At 39.4% G+C, this 15,447-nt stretch overlaps 1 protein-coding gene and 1 long non-coding RNA gene across 5 annotated transcripts in view; one reads left to right on the forward strand and one right to left on the reverse strand.

Moving 5' to 3' along the window:
• Nucleotides 1–15,447, forward strand: part of PCDH11X (protocadherin 11 X-linked) — a 758,129-nt gene that overhangs the window by 21,848 nt on the left and 720,834 nt on the right. The window lies entirely within an intron of this gene.
• LOC129639625 (uncharacterized) lies at nucleotides 11,610–14,394 on the reverse strand. Its single transcript, XR_008708512.1, has 3 exons — nucleotides 14,188–14,394; nucleotides 13,618–13,656; nucleotides 11,610–11,745 (listed from the first exon to the last, which is right to left on the reverse strand). It is a non-coding gene; the product is annotated as an uncharacterized LOC129639625 (long non-coding RNA).

A 15,447-nucleotide genomic window follows, 5' to 3' on the forward strand; every position in this document is an offset into this window, starting at 1 on the left:
ATTATTAATACCACCAGATAGCTGTGGTGCTGTAAGAATTCAGTTTTTGTTCGGTAGATGTTTCATGCAGGCATGGATTATTTCTTCCTCTAATATATTGAATGTCTGAAATTATACAAAAATCACAAGTACATATGTATTAAAAATCTTATGAAAAATAAACATTTGGGTCCAACTTATTATAGTTTATTTATATCACCAATTTAGTACTCATTCAAACCCTGCTCTTCTCCAGACTTTAATTAACTTATTTCTGATTTATTTAATATTTTGTAATATTTTCCTGTATTATTTTATTTGAAAAAAAATATTTTGGATCCTTGGTAATTTAAAATAGAAATTTTAGAAGAATATTACACAAAGTTAGAGATTTGAACTAAAATCATCCTCTCCTAGACAAAAATGATTGTATCTCTGATGGATTTTCAAAAGAAATATCTGCAACTGAAATTTCTATCACCTTGCAGTTAAATAATCAATCATAAACATATGTAGTTCTATTAAGTGACTCTGTTTCTATTGTGGGATTTTGCTAAACTCACAAGAGTAAATGTGGAATAGACTTTAATAGACTACTTGTCATGATGAGACAAACACATTTTTTGATATAGTGTGATAAGTGATGTAAATGAACTTAAGAATGTTCTTAAAGATTAACAAGAGAAGATAGATTTCTGCCCATTCAGTTGATTTATTATGAATTTCTGTGTAACTGTCCAAATAATTTCCTGATTGTGAACTAAAAATAATGCTCATTGAATGTTTTTTTGAGAGACTGCAAATAATCATGAGATGTGTAAACAATTGTATTACTCAGAATAATAGAGCTGAAAGATATGAGGGTTTAACTATTTTAAATGGTATACACTTGTATTCATAAATGACCACAAACACTGATCACTGATATGTTCATAAATACGTTTTTTAAAATTAGGTGTTATACATAACCTTATAAATTTGGATGAGATGGTATATAACTAAATTGTATATTTTTCCAAATATTATTGCAAATGCATTTGTAGAATTTTGATATGTGTATATTATACATATATGAGACATTAATATTTATGGAAAGACTTTTATGGATAAATATGCCCATGTATTCTTGCTTAAGCAAGTGGCAATATAATTATTAGACACATGTTCATAAAATGTTTGAGATTATTATATATACTAATCATTGGAAAACAAACTAGATCTTTTAAGTTTTCATCTACATAACCAATTCTAATACACTAGCAGAATTTTGACCCCTTAATAACAAGCACAACTACATTCTGTCAGAGAAAGTTGCCAAGTTCACACAGTAGGGAGACTGACCTGATACCTTATAAGAGTTTTTGCACAACACATTCATGCTCTTTCACTTTCCAATCCCTTATCTTTTCCTTCTACTATGTGTTTCCTTTTACCATTGAATTTTCACCCCTTTTCTTTATTAAGTTCTTGAAAGATTAAATATTTTACTACAAGTCACTCTGTTTTATATTTCAGTTCCACAATATGAACATCTATGCCAAAAAATTAGTGTTTAATTTTTATATTATCCTATTTTATTTATTTTTTTCAGTCATTAATTTTCTTTTTAATTTTTTTATATTTATTTGTTTTAATTGGAGACTAATTACTTTAAAATATTGTATTGGTTTTGCCATACATCAATATGAATCCACCAAGGGTGTCCACGTGTTCCCCATCCTGAACTCTCCTCCCGCCTCCCTCTACGTACCATCCCTCTGGGTCATCCCAGTGCACCAGCCCCAAGCATCCTGCATCGAACCTGGACTGGTGATTCATTTCATATATGATATTATACAAGTTTCAATGCCATTCTCCCAAATCATCCCACCCTCTCCCACAGAATCTAAAAGACTGTTCTATACATCTGTGACTCTTTTGCTGTCTCACATACAGGGGTATTGTTACCATCTTTCTAAATTCCATATATATGTGTTAGTATACTGTATTGGTGTTTTTCTTTCTGGCTTACTTCACTCTGTATAATGGGCTCCAGTTTCATCCACCTCATTAGAACTGATTCAAATGTATTCTTTTTAATGGCTGAGTAATACTCCATTGTGTATACATACCACTGCTTTCTTATCCATTCATCTGCTGATGGACATCTAGTTTGCTTCCATGTCCTGGCTATTATAAACAGTGCTGCAATGAACATTGGGGTGCATGTGTCTCTTTCAATTCTGGTGTCCTTGGTGTGTATGCCCAGTAGTGGGATTGCTGGGTCGTAAGGCAGTTCTATTTCCAGTTTTTTAAGGAATCCCACACTGTTCTCCATAGTGGCTGTACTAGTTTGCATTCCCACCAACACTGTAAGAGGGTTCCCTTTTCTCCTCGCCCTCTCCAGCATTTATTGCTTTTAGACTTTTGGATCGCAGCCATTCTGACTGGCATGAAATGGTACCTCACTGTGGTTTTGATTTGCATTTCTCTGATAATGATTGATGTTGAGCATGTTTCCATGTGTTTGTTAGCCATCTGTATGTCTTCTTTGGAGAAATGTCTGTTTAGTTCTTTGGCCCATTCTTTGATTGTTTGGTTGATATTTCTGTAATAGAGCTGCAGGAGTTGCTTGTATGTTTTTGAGATTACTTGTTTGTCAGTTGCTTCATTTGCTATTATTTTCTCCCATTCTGAAGGCTGTCTTTTCACCTTTCTTATAGCTTCCTTTGTTGTGCAGAAGCTTTTAGTTTAAATTAGGTCCCATTTGCTTATTTTTGCTTTTATTTCCAATATTCTGGGAGGTGGGTCACAGTGGATCCTGCTGTGATTTATGTCGGAGACTGTTTTGCCTATGTTCTCCTCTAGGAGTTTTATAGTTTCTGGTCTCACATTTAGATGTTTAATCCATTTTGAGTTTATTTTTGTGTATGGTGTTAGAAAGTGTTCTAGTTTCATTCTTTTACAAGTGGTTGACCAATTTTCCCAGCACCACTTGTTAAAGAGATTGTCTTTTGTCCATTGTATATTCTTGCCTCCTTTGTCAAAAATAAGGTGTCCATAGGTGCGTGGATTTATCTCTGGGCTTTCTATTTTGTTCCATTGATCTATATTTCTGTCTTTGTGCCAGTACCATACTGTCTTGATGACTGTGGCTTTGTAGTAGAGCCTGAAGTCAGGCAGGTTGATTCCTCCAGTTCCTATCTTCTTTCTCAAGATTGCTTTGATTATTCGAGGTTTTTGGTATTTCATTACAAATTGTGAAATTATTTATTCTAGCTCTGTGAAATACTGTTGGTAGATTCATAGGGATTGCATTGAACCTATAGATTGGTTTGGGTAGTATACTCATTTTCACTATATTGATTCTTCCAATCCATGAACATAGTATATTTATCCATCTATTAGTGTCTTCTTTGATTTCTTTCACCAGTGTTTTATAGTTTTCTATATATAGGTCTTTAGTTTCTTTAGGTATATATATTCCTAAGTATTTAATTATTTTTGTTGCAATGGTGAATGGAATTGTTTCATTAATTTCTCTTTCTATTTTTTCATTATTAGTGCATAGGAATGCAAGGGATTTCTGTGTGTTGATTTTATATCCTGCAATTTTACTATGTTCATTGATTAGTTCTAGTAATTTTCTGGTGGAGTCTTTAGGGTTTTCTATGTAGAGGATCATGTCATCTGCAAACAGTGAGAGTTTTACTTCGTCTTTTCCAATTTGGATTCCTTTTATTTCTTTTTCTGCTCTGATTGCTGTGGCCAAACTTCCAAAACTGTGCTGAATAGTAGTGGTGAAAGTGGGCACCCTTGTCTTGTTCCTGACTTTAGAGGAAATGCTTTCAATTTTTCACCATTGAGGATAATGTTAGTTGTGGGATTGTCATATATAGCTTTTATTATGTTGAGGTATGTTCCTTCTATTCCTGCTTTCTGGAGAGTTTTTAGGATAAATGGATGTTGAATTTTGTCAAAGGCTTTCTCTACATCTATTGAGATAATCACAAGGCTTTTATTTTTCAATCTGTTAATGTGGTATATTACATTGATTGATTTACAGATATTGAAGAATCCTTGCATCTCTGGGATAATGCCCACTTAGTCATGGTGTATGATCTTTTTAGTGTGTTGTTGGATTCTGATTGCTAGAATTTTGTTAAGGATTTTTGCATCTATGTTTATCAGTGATATTGGCCTCTAGTTTTCTTTTTTGTGTGGCATCTTTGTCAGGTTTTGGTATTAGGATGATGGTGGCCTCATAGAATGAGTTTGGAAGTTTTACCTTCCTCTGCAATTTTATGCAAGAGTTTGAGTAGGGTAGGTGTTAGTTCTTCTCTAAATTTTTGGTAGAATTCAGTTGTGACGCCGTCTGTACCAGGGCTTTTGTTTGATGAAAGATTTCTGATTAAAGTTTCAATTTCTGTGCTTGTGATGGGTCTGTTAAGATTTTCTATTTCTTCCTGGTTCAGTTTTAGAAAGTTGTACTTTTCTAAGAATGTGTCTATTTCTTCCAAGTTGTCCATTTTATTGGCATATAATTGCTGATGGTAGTCTCTTATGATCCTTTGTATTTCTGTGTTGTCTGTTGTGATCTCTCCATTTTCATTTTAATTTTATGAATTTGATTTTACTCCCTTTGTTTCTTGATGAGTCTGGCTAATGGTTTGTCAATTTTAGTTATCCTTTCAAAGAACCAGCTTTTGGCTTTGTTGATTTTTGCTATGGTCTCTTTTGTTTCTTTTGCATTTATTTCTGCCCTAATTTTTAAGATTTCTTTCCTTGTACTAACCCTGGGGTTCTTCATTTCTTCCTTTTCTAGTTGCTTTAGGTGTAGAGTTAGGTTATTTATTTGACTTTTTTCTTGTTTCTGGATGTATGCCTGTATTTCTATGAACCTTCCCCTTAGGACTGCTTTTACAGTGTCCCATAGGTTTTGGGTTGTTCTGTTTTCATTTTCATTCGTTTCTATGCATATGCTGATTTCTTTTTTGATTTCTTCTGTGATTTGTTGGTTATTCAGCAGCGTGTTGTTCAGCCTCCATATGTTGGAATTTTTAATAGTCTTCCTCCTGTAATTGAGATCTAATCTTACTGCATTGTGGTCAGAAAAGATGTTTGGAATGATCTCAATTTTTTTGAATTTACCAAAGCTAGATTTATGACCCAAGATGTGATCTATCCTGGAGAAGGTTCCACGTGCGCTTGAAAAAAAGGTGAAATTCATTGTTTTGGGGTGAAATGTCCTAGAGATCAATTAGGTCTAACTGGTCTATTGTATCATTTAAAGTTTGTGTTTCCTTGTTAATTTTCTGTTTAGTTGATCCATCCATAGTTGTGAGTGGGGTATTAAAGTCTCCCACTATTATTGTGTTATTGTTAATTTCCCCTTTCATACTTGTTAGCATTTGTCTTTCATATTGTGGTGCTTCTATGTTGGGTGCATATATATTTATAATTGTTATATCTTCTTCTTGGATTGATCCTTTGATCATTATGTAGTGTCCTTCTTTGTCTCTTTTCACAGCCTTTGTTTTAATGTCTATCTGATGAGAATATTGCTACTCCTGCTTCCTTTTGGTCGCTATCTGCATGCTTTCAGTCTGTATGTGTCCCTTATTTTGAGGTGGGTCTCTTGTAGACAACATATATAGGGGTCTTGCTTTTGTATCCATTCAGCCTGTCTTTGTCTTTTGGTAGGGGCATTCAACCCATTTACTTTTAAGGTAATAATTAAGAAGTATGATTCCGTTGCCATTTACTTTATTGTTTTCAGTTGGAGTTTATACACCTTTTTGTGTTTCCTGTCTAGAGAAGATCTTTTAGCATCTCTTCGAGAGCTGGTTTGGTGGTGCTGAATTCTCTCAGCTTTTGCTTGTCTGTAAAGCTTTTGATTTCTCCTTCATATTTTAATCAGATCATTGCTGGGTACGGTAAAGTGGGATGTAGGTTATTTTCTTTCATCACTTTAAGTATGTCTGCCATTCCCCTCTGGCCTGAAGAGTTTCTATTGAATGATCAGCTATTATCCTTATGGAAATCCCCTTGTGTGTTATTTGTTGTTTTTCCCTTGCTGCTTTTAATATTTGTTCTTTGTGTTTGATCTTTGTTAATTTGATTAATATGTGTCTTGGAGTGTTTTGCTTTGGGTCTATCCTGTTTGGGACTCTCTGGGTTTCTTGGACTTGGGTGATTATTTCCTTCCCCATTTTAGGGAAGTTTTCAACTATTATCTCCTCAAGTGTTTTCTCATGGTCTTTCTTCTTGTTTTCTTCTTCTGTAACTCCTATGATTCGAATGTTGGGGCATTTAACATTTTCCTGGAGGTCTCAGATTATCCTCATTTCTTTTAATTCGTTTTTCTTTTTTCTTCTCTGATTCATTTATTTCTACCATTCTATCTTCTAATTCACTAATCCTATCTTCTGCCTCTGTTATTCTACTATTTGTTTCCTCCAGAGTATTTTTTTATCTCATTTATTGCATTATTCATTATATACTGACTCTTTTTTATTTCTTCTAGGTCCTTGTTAAATCTTTCTTGCATCTTCACAATCCTTGTATCCAAGCTATTTATCTGTGATTCCATTTTGATTTCAAGATTTTGGATCATTTTCACTATCATTATTTGGAATTCTTTATCAGGTATATTCTCTATCTCTTCCTCTTTTGTTTGGTTTGGTGGGCATTTATCGTGTTCCTTTACCTGCTGGGTATTCCTCTGTCTCTTCATCCTATTTATATTGTTGTGCTTTGGGTGGCCTTTCTGTATTCTGGCAGTTTGTGGTGTTCTCTTTATTGTGGAGTTTCGGAGCTGTGGGTGGGGTTGTACTGGTGGCTTGTCAAGGTTTCCTGGTTAGGGCAGCTTGTGTCAGTGTTCTGGTGGGTGGACCTGGATTTCTTCTCTCTGGAGTGCAAAGAAGTGTCCAGTAATGAGTTATTAGATTTCAATGAGTTTGGAGTGACATTGGGTAGCCTGCATATTGAAGCTCAGGGCTGTGTTCCTCTATTGCTGGAGAATTTGCATGGTATGTCTTGCTCTGAAACTTGTTGGCCCTTGGGTGGTGCTTGGTTTCAGTGTAGGTATGGAGGCGTTTGATGAGCGCCGGTCGATTAATGTTCCCTGGAGTCAGGAGTTCTCTGGTGTTCTCAGAATTTGGACTTAAGCCTCCTGCTTCTGGTTTCAATCTTATTCTTACCATAGCCTTAAGACTTCTCCATCTATACAGAACCATTGATAAAACATCTAGGTTAAAGATGAAAAGTTTCTCCACAGTGAGGGACACCCAGAGAGGTTCACAGAATTACATGGAGAAGAGAAGAGGGAAGAAAGAGTTAGAGGTGACCCGAATGAGATGAGGTGGAATCAAAAGAGGAGAGGGCAAGCTAGCCAGTAATCACTTCCTTATGTGTGGCCCACAGTCTGGACCACTCAGAGATGTTCATGGAGTTATACAGAGAAGAGAAGAGGGAGGAAGGAGACAGAAGTGGCCAGGAGGATAAAGGGGGGGAATCAAAAGTAGCGAGACAGATCCAGCCAGTAATCAGTTCCCTAAGTGTTCTCCACCGTCTGGAACACACAAATAGATTCACAGATTTGGGTAAAGAAGAGAAGGGAGAGGGAGGAGATAGAGGCAACCTGGTGAAGAAAAAGGAGAGTCCAAAGGAGGAGATAGCAGTCAAGCCAGTAATCTTGCTCCCAAGTGAAAATGGGCACTGAAGATTGTGTTCTTAAAGGTACAAAATTGATAACAAATTAATAACAAAAAGCAAAGATTAAAAATCTAGAGTAGAGATTGGATTTTCTAAAATACAATATTAAAGAAAAGAAAAAAAAGTCACACAAATTATAAGATATATATATATATATATATATATATATATATATATATATATATGAAGTTTGCTTTAAAAAATAGGGTCTCTTTTTTTTGCAAAGTAATAGTAGGTTATAAAAATGATAATTAAAGGAGTAAAAGAGGACTTAAAATTTAAAAAAAAAAATAAAAAATGATAGTAAAAATAGTAAAAATATATCTAGGACTTTCGTGTTGTTGTGGCAGTGTGGGGTCAGTTCATTTCCGGATAGTTCCTTGATCTAGCTTATATTTCTCAAGATTTATAGGCCCCTTCCTTTGTAGTCCGTACTAACTACAGTGTTTTTATCTATTGCACCTGTCATTTCCAAGGTGGTTGCCTCTGTTTTAGCTTCTTCTGTTTGCTGGTCTCTTCAGTGTCTGAGTTCCACCTTGACACAAGGGAGCAGTGGTGGACACTTTTTTATGCTCACTTGTTCAGTCGCGCTGTGTGGAGGGAGGGATGCTGCAAACAACACTGGCATGTGCTCACAGTGTCTCAGCCACACTGGGCCTGCCCCTGCTCACAGCACGTGTGCCCTCCCTGCCCACACTGCTCAGGCTCCAGTTTGCTCCACCAGGAACTGTCCAATGCGGGCCCTGGGCTGCATGCACCTTCCAGGTCTAAGCCGCTCAGGTTCAGGTACTCGGGCGCAGAGGAGTTGAAGTCCTCAGAGGCGCAGCCTCAGTTGTGCCTGCGTTTTGTGCCCTTCCCAGGTCCAAGCAGCTCAGGTGACCAGGTGTTTGGCAAGTGCAGTTGCTGTGACTTATTGCCTCCCCTGTCCCTGCCACTCAGTTTTCTGGGTGTACAGCCAGAACACCTTCTCAGGTGGATGTTGACCGTCCAGAGCCCCAAGAAGTCTTAGTTAGCAAAGAAACCTGCTTGCAGTTTGCTAGATAATGCTTCTCTTAGGCTGCAATTACCCCCTTCCAGCTCTGGCTGCCTGTCACAGGAGGGAGAGGGTCTGCATCCAGCTAGCTCTGTTCAGTCCTTTGTTCTGGGAGCTGGCCTGATGGTGTCTTAGGTTAGGGCTTTTAGTGTGGTAGCTATCCACAGTCTAGTTTGCTAGCCCAAGTTAGTTCCCTCCGATTGCCCTCAGAGCATTCAGTCCCAGTCCTTACTCTGAGCAATGCAGCCTGCGCCTCCCTGCCCAGCCCCCACTTGCTAGTGGCGGGTGCTGGCGTCTGCGCTGCTTCTCCACTGGGCGAGTTACCATTGGGCATGTAATGTGGGTTTTCATTATTTATTTATTTTTCCTCCCAGTCATGTTGCCCTCTGTGGTTCCAAGGCTTGCCACAGACTCGGCAGTGAGAGTGTTTCCTGGTGTTTGGAAACCTCTCTTTTTAAGACTCCCTTCCCGGGACGGAGCTCCATCCCTACCTCTTTTGTCCCTCTTTTTGTCTTTTATATTTTTTCCTACCTCCTTTCGAAGACAATGGGCTGCTTTTCTGGGTGCCTGATGTCCTTTGCTGGCATTCAGAAGTAGTTTTGTGGAATTTACTGAGTTTAAATGTTCTTTTGATGAATTTGTGGGGGAGAAAGTGGTCTCCCCATCGTATTCTTCTGCCATCTTAGGAACCCTTATTATCCTATATTAAAAATATCCCTTTTTCTAAAAATTAAAACAAAATTAACAATTAGAAATGTGTTCTTGGGCTCCTTAAGGCAACTATTTGCCCCCTGCTGTGAATTTGGCTCCTTGCTTGCTCTCAGTAGTCTGTGGTCTTGTTTTACAACCCTGTGGACTGTAGTCTGCCAGGCTCCTCTCTCCATTGGAATTCCCTGGCAAAAATACTGCAGTGGGTTGCCATTTCCTTCTCCATATGATCTTCCCCATCTAGGGATCAAACTCACGTCTCCTGCATTGCAGGTGGATTCTTTTACCACTGAGCCACCTGGTGAAAGGTTGTTGAATCATGCGAATACACCAGGATTCTTGGGCCCCAGAGGGGAAGAATTCAATCCAGGGCCAGAGACGAGGCTTGATCGCTCAGAGCTTTTGTGTAATAAAATTTTATTAAAGTTTAAAGGAGATAGAGAAAGCTTCTGACATAGGCATCAGAAGGAGGCAGAAATAGTACCGCTTGCTAGTGTTAACAATGAAGTTATATAATCCAAAGACTGTCTGGAGGTTGTAAAGATCTCATAAGACCTACTCCCATAATTTACATTTTAAGATAACACTGTCCTCAGGCAAAATACATCCTTGTAAAGACCAGGTCTACTCCCATAATTAACATTTTAAGATAACAGAAGGTTGAATCCAAAGACTGTCTTTAGGCAGGATACATTATTGTTATATAATCCTAAGGAATGTGGAGAAAGAAAAAGTTTGTCCTTTCTTCCTCCTTGAGAATTCCAGACCCCTCTCTCCTTGGGGACCCCTAGACTCCCTATCAACCTGCCTAGGAACTGACTCTCTCATTCCCCCCTTTTCTTTTAGGAGAATTTTGTTGCCTAGGGAAAAGGGGCATCATTCTCATTCCATAACTACTTCTGAGCTGACAAGGGGCATTGTCCCTAAATTGGTGAGGCACCATATTCTCCTAATCCTCATATTGAGGATATCTGATCCAGGGGCCCCAAATAGTAGCTGGAGGAAGCTACAGCAGTAGCAGGAGTTTGAGCAACCATTTGTAACTTAAAAGCTTTCATGCGACTAGAAACAAATCCAGTTATACAATTACAGATGCAGGGAGCAAACAGCAAGAACAAAACAACCAGAATTATTGTAATTAAGATAGTTGTCCACCATGGGGAACTAGTTAACATCTCCCAAAGTGAGGCAATTGAGGCTTCAGGAGTATCCACGGCCCTAATCATCTTGTTCATGTGGTTAGTAAAATGAGTAACATTTGTGCTCATATCAGGTATATATGTACAGCATTGGGTATGAATAATGGCACAAGTTCCTCCTTGTGCAGCTGTCAGAATATCTAGAGCCAATCTGTTTTGTAAAACCACCTTTCTAATTTGTGCTTGTTCAGCATTAAGAGCTGAAGTAGCCTTTTGAGAGTCTTGTAATGCCTGTTGAGTAAAATTAGTCAAAGCATCCACTCGTAATATAACATCTGTAGTTCCCAAAGAGGGAACAAACGCTGCAGCCAAATAATCATACCAATGAAATACAGACCTTGCCCACCAAGTTTTAAGGTGGGGTAAATTAGCAGGCTTTTCTGGAAGCTCTGAAAATATAAAGCCGTGAGTAAAGGCTAGACCCAGGGTACATCTCCCTATCCAACCAGGGGGAAGCCATGCCCATAGGTAAGAGCCACATATCCAATAAGTCCCGTTTGGAGCAAGCCAGCCAGACTGAGCTATCCAGTCCCAATTCTTGCCTGGCCAGACAAAGGGAGAACCTGGACTGGGATTGGAAAACACGGGAATGATTACATTGCATGTTTCCTGAGACAAATATCCCAATTGTTTCCAATCATTGTAATTAAGTTGTTGGCTAACTTTTGGGGATGGCTCTGTTTGTTCCCAGCATATAGAGGCAGTAGATATTAAACGTCCTTTTTCAGGAGTTAGCCATGTAACCTCATCCCATATTTAATAAATCTCAGGTGAAAAACCATTAGATCTAGACCTATTTACCTTATATATAGCAAAACAGTCATTGAACCAAGATAATGTATAATCAAAAATAAAAGTCACATTATGTCCATAGTTAGAGTACAAAGTGCTGCACCAGTCCATTTTAGGGTTGGTAGATGTCATCAGATGAAGAAGAGGCATCGCATGTGATTATTGTCGAAGGTATTCACAGACTTGAAGAAAGTATTTTCCTTGAAGTGGGGATGTCCACCACGGGAAGCCTTCCACTGATGAAGAGGGGAGCGCTCTGAAGACCCAGCAGTTAGACCAATTGTGGAATGCAGCGTAGGAGTGAGCCCAGGACAGGAAGGCATTGTCTTGAGGATCAAACTGCAGACTCAGGATTTTTGAAGTCAGCAGAAGTAGACTCACATAGATTATCAGGCCCATCCGCTGCCCTTTGCTTAACTCTAGAGCTTGGGTCAGAGCCACAAGCTCCACTAACTGAGCACTGGTTCCCTGGGGGAAAGATTTTGCTTCCAAAACCTGTTCAGCAGTCACCACGGCATAACCTGCTTTATGCTTTCCATCCTGAACAAAAGAATTGCCATCTGTAAATATGTCCATGTCAGGATTGTCTAATGGGGGTATCCTTTAGATCCTCCCGAGCTGCATAGTTTAAAGTTAGGAACTGAGAACAATCGTGATCAGGTGTTTCATTTTCCTTCTCAGGAAGGAAAGTGGCAGGATTTAAATGTCCACAAACTTTAAGCTTAATTACTGGTCCTTCTAACAATGACTGATACTTAAGAAGCCTACTGTCTGTCATCCAAATATTAATCTTAGAATTTAAGATTCCACTCACATCATGAGAAGTCAGTACAGTAAGGTTTCGTCCATTAATTATTTTTAAAGCTTCAGGTGCTAATAAAGCTGCTGCCCCAATTACTCTTAGGCAGTGGGGCCACCCACGTGAAACTACATCTAATTATCTGCTTAGATAAACAATAGGTTGTTGGTGAGGCCCTCAGGGTTGTGTCAAAACTCCTAATGCCACACCTTTTCTTTCAGTGACAAACAAATTAAATTCTGACCCTGTGGGCAATCTCAGAGCTGGAGCTTGCAGGAGAGCAGTCTGAAAAACCTTAAAAGCCTTTTGAGTTTCTGGAGACCAAACCAGTTTGTTGGTCTGGGCCTGCTGAGTTTCAGCTATAAGTTTATATAAAGGCCGGGCAAGTTCCCTGTAACCCGGAATCCAAATGTGACAGTAACCTGAGATTCCCAAAAATCCTCTCAATTGTCTTAAAGTCATAGGTATGGGGTGATTTAGTATAGGTTTAGTTCTCTCAGGGCCTATGGCCCTAGTCCCTTCTGATATGATTAGGCCCAGATATCTTTGTTGACAAAGCTGAGCCTTTTCTCTTGATGCCTTGTAACCACAGTCTGCCAGAAAGTTTAAGAAATCTTCTGAGGCTTGCGAACATGCTTCCTCTGTCTCAGCACAGAGCAAAATATCATCTACATATTGTAACACCACTGCTTCAGAGCTATTAAAGTTTTGTAGATCCCATGACAAACTTTGTCCAAATAAGTAAGGACTGTCACAAAATCCCTGGGGCAAAACTGTCCAGGTTAACTGAGAAGCTGGCTGCGTAGGGTCTTCAAAGGCAAATAGAAATTGACTTTCTTCCGCCAAAGGCACTGAATAGAAGCCATCCTTTAAATCAATTACTAAGAAATATTTGGCCCGTTCAGGAATTTCAGACAATAGAGTATAAGGATTAGGCACCACAGGGTGTAAAGGAACTACACCCTCATTTATTATTCGTAAATCTTGAACTAGTCTCCATTTACCACTCGATTTCTTTATACCCAAAATAGGAGTGTTGCAAGGACTGTTACAGGGAATTAATAGTCCCTGCTCCTTTAAATTTTCGATGATGGATTTTAACCCTTCCTTAACTAGGTTTCAGTGGATACTGCTTCTTATGTGAAATACATGCGGGTCTTTGAGCTTAACAACTACAGGAATAGCATTTTGTGCTCGACCCACAGATTTTCCATCCACCCATACTCTAGGATTTACATTTTGTTCAACTAAAGGGAGAGAAAGGAAGGGCTCCATATTCATCAAAACAGAGGCATGAACCTTGCTCAGTATATCCCTTCCCAAAAGGGGTGAGGGAGATTCTGAGAATCAGAAACTCGTGTGAAAACAGCACAGAATCCCAGTTGCAAGATAAAGAATAACTGAAATAATACCTTTTGGCTCGTCCAGACAGTCCCATTACGGAAGCGGATCTGGAAGAAAGTGGGCCAGGGCTTCAGTAAGCACAGAATAAGTTGCCCCAGTATCCAAAAGGAAATCAACGGATTGGCCCCCCACAATTATTAATACCCTGGGTTCCTCAGGTGTAATTAGGACAGGAGCTTGTGTGGGGACCCCCGGGCACCTTCAGTCCTGATTGTCTTGAGAGTCCAACCCCGGAGACCTACGCCTCTGGGGGCAGTCTCTCTTCCAATGTGGTCCTTTGCAGACCGGACATGGAGCCGGGGGTGGTTTAGATGCCTGAGGGCAATCCCGCTTGAGGTGCCCCTCCTTTCCCCAGTAATAGCAAGCCCATCCCTTTTCACCTGGGCCCCTTTGGGCATTTTTCTCAGGCTGTTTAAGAACGTTTTTCATAGCCATGGCGAAGGCTTCTGCCTTTTCCTTTGTCTTTTTTTGCCTTTCTTTCTTTTCCTCATATTCCCTACCATAATAGACTGTCTGAGCCAGTTGTAACAGAGTATCTGAAGACTGATTTGGTCCATACGCCTGTTTTAATAGCTTACGGCAGATATCTGGAGCCAACTGAGTGAGAAATCTATCCTTTAAGATCACTTTTCCCTCTTCACTTTTGGGATCCATCTCAGTGAATCTGCGAAGGCCTTCTCTCAGTCTATCTGGGAATTTACCAGGAGCTTCCTTCTCCTCCTGCTCTATGTCTGCCAATTTGCCATTGTTTAAAGGCTTAAAACGTGCCTGCCTAAGTCCTTCAAGAATACATCTAACAAAATGACTCTGACCCCATCTTCCTTTAGCTGTGTTGTAGTCCCAGTCTGGTTCTATAGTTGGGACCGCCTGATTCCCAGTGGGGAGGGACGCTATCTCGTTTTCCCTCTTGCCTACTGATTCATTACCAAGCCATTCATCTCCATAAGCAACCGCTTTTCCCAAAACTCGAGTCTTTGACTTGAGAGTCAGCGTTTGTCCCAAGATATACATCACATCCTTCCAAGTGAGGTCATAAAACAGAGTAACACCTTTAAAAGCTCTAATATATTTTTCTGGGTCCTCTAAATAGTCTCCCAGATCCTCCTTGATTCTTTGTATTTCTTGATAAGAGAAAGGCTTATTAAATCTCACAGACTGATTATTTCTCCTGGTGGGTGTTTCATAAAGAGGCAACAGCTTGTGTGGCTGTTCCTCAGTCTCCCTGGCTGCTCTGCACATATGATCCCAGGGATAGATTGGAGAAGCCTGTTTTTTCTCTTCTCTTTGTCTCCTGTCCTCCATCTCATCTCTTACTTCGATGGTCTGAGTTTCTACTGAAATCAGAGTAGTCTGAGGTTGTACTGAGACAGGAGATATAAAGGAGGGAGCTGAAGGTTTCACGCCCAAATCTATACCCTTAGGACATAAGTCTGGCATATTTCACAGAGAGAAAAAGGGCAACACATATGCTACTTCTACCCATTTCCCTTGTTCCTTACAGAACCGGTCTAATCGTAGAACAGTATTATACTTAAGAGACCCTCCAACTGGCCACCGTTCGCCATCCTCCAATGGATACCGTGGCCATGCAGTATCACATAGGAAGACCAAGTGTGTCTTTTTTAAGCCCTGGGGATCAAATCTATCCCAGTTTTTCAGGATACAGTTCAAAGGAGTGAGGCTGGAATTGTTAGCTCCCATCTCTAAGAGATAAAAAAAGCGACCAAGGCCATTTTTATACCAGAGGCGTCCCTCCCTGCTCTAGATGGGGGTGTAGACAGATGTTACACTAAAAGCTTTTCCTTCCTGGTCAGACTTAGTCTGTCCCTTACTGATGC

Source organism: Bubalus kerabau, chromosome X, assembly GCF_029407905.1.
Source record: "Bubalus kerabau isolate K-KA32 ecotype Philippines breed swamp buffalo chromosome X, PCC_UOA_SB_1v2, whole genome shotgun sequence".
Lineage (NCBI taxonomy): Eukaryota > Metazoa > Chordata > Mammalia > Artiodactyla > Bovidae > Bubalus > Bubalus kerabau.